Consider the following 2,030-nt stretch of genomic DNA (forward strand, 5'->3'; position numbering starts at 1 on the left):
TTCTTAGCAATTTTTTCATGAGTGAAAATGTTAAATAGGGGCTGGGGAAATAGCTCAGCGGTCTAAGCGCCTGCCTGGCAAGCACAAGGAGTCGGGTTCAATCCCCAGTACCACATGCCATGCTGGCCCCAGAACCCTGGGCATGCCATGCAGGCCTGTAATCCTAGCACCAGGGGGGTGGGGGGGCTGAGACAGGAGAACCACTACGAGTCTGAGCTGCATAGTGAGACCTTGTGTCAAATAAAGAAGAAAAAAATTTTAAAGTTAAGTAGCAGATACTAATGAAGTTTATACATACCCAAATATTCACAATGCCACACTTACAGTACACTATTTACAAGTGTGAGTATAAACAGTAAAGAAAGGAAGCAGGGTTCATTTCAGGCTGTCAGGACCTGAAGTGAGCTGCCTGCAGCAGAGTCTATCACTGGACTGTCTCATTTTCAGGCTTCCTCTTTGTAGACTTAAAAGCAAAAAACAGGGGGAGAATCCCTTGACATGGCAGTGCACCTCAGCTGTAGCCACCCCTTACCCGGTGTGACTTGGCCACCCTCCCTGCCCCGAGAACGCCTGGTCCCGTGAGCAGACATTTGTGGTGCCACAACTGTGCGTGTGCGTGCATGAGAGGGCAGCTACTGGTACCCACTGCACCGTGGGAGGGTGCTGCTAACCCACCCTTGTGTTTGCGAGGCCCACACCGAGGCACTAGCCAACCCACGATTCCAACAGTGGGACCACAGCGTCTCCAATGCAAGGGATTTGGTGCCTGAAGCACGTAGGCCCAGATGGGCAGTGACAGCATCTGGAAACTAACTACAAACAGGACACCAGAGTCCAGGCGACACTCAGCAAAGATCGGGTGCAGCGCTCCGGGGCCCAGGAGCACAGCCAGTGGAAGTGAGGTGAGAGGGCAGAGACAGGAGCTCAAGATCCCCACCTCACCCCAACAGCAGCGTCCCAGTTTTCCTCAGATAAAAGATTAGGGAACTGAAAACCACGAGAAAGAAAAAGTTTACTGAGGAGAATAGCGCACAGCCCCACTCCCATGTGTGAGCGCTTCCACACTTACAAGGCTCGACAGGGCTACCCCCTACAGGGAGACTGTGAGTGCCTGGACACATGGGGACACGGGCACTACTGCAGGAGGCTGGCCGTCCGCCTTTGCGTGTGCATGTTCTGACGGCACACTGCCATCCTTCCTCCCTGCACTGCCCTTGAGTTTGAACAGGAAAGAAGGCTTCGCAGACCCTCCCCTTGCTTCGCGTGGCCAAGCTGTCCTGCTGTATGCCTGCACCTCTTTTTCTCTTCCAGGTATTCCTTCACTATTCAGTCCTGTCCTGTTACTTCTTTCTTTCCTCTCTTTCCATTCGAATGCCTGAGCTAACGCTCAGAAAGAATCCATAGGCACCATGTCCTGAGAATGTCAGAGGGGCTGGCTATCTTGCACAAGCCCACCCCGACATCGCTTGGAGCACACAAACCCTGCTGACAAGCAGACCCATCTCGCCGACTTCCAAAGTCGCGGTCCTCCTCCTTCGTGGGCAGACATCAGTACCCGCAGGTGACAACCGAACAGGAGAGCTGCCCCGAACTGTTCTAGCTGCACAAGGACCAACTCCTACGACCAACATTTGGTACATGCGAAAAGACGCTCGGTAACTTAGCTGCCGCCTGAACTACCCAAGTCGCGGCTGGCCACCGTCTTCAGACCTGAACTGGTCTGCAGAGCAGTGATTACAATCCTGCCGGCTATTTGCTCTCGAATGCTGCCTTCTGATAGCGGAAGCGCGTCCCTGCGTGCCAGCGCGGGGGGCCCGCCGCAACCCTCGCAGCCCCTTCTGTTCCCCAGACGCCAGGGGCAGCTCAGCCCTGGCGCGGCCCCGGGGGGCGTCACCCCCTGCCTCCCGCAGCACCTCGGCGCTCATCCCACCGCAGCCAGCCCACCGACCTCTCGCGGCGAGCCGGTGTGCAAGAGGCGGCGGGCGGGCGCCGGGGTGCAGGGGCGCGGGCCCTGCGGAGTCGCCGCCGCC

Source organism: Octodon degus, unplaced genomic scaffold, assembly GCF_000260255.1.
Source record: "Octodon degus isolate 3935 unplaced genomic scaffold, OctDeg1.0 scaffold00034, whole genome shotgun sequence".
NCBI classification, from domain to species: Eukaryota; Metazoa; Chordata; class Mammalia; order Rodentia; family Octodontidae; genus Octodon; species Octodon degus.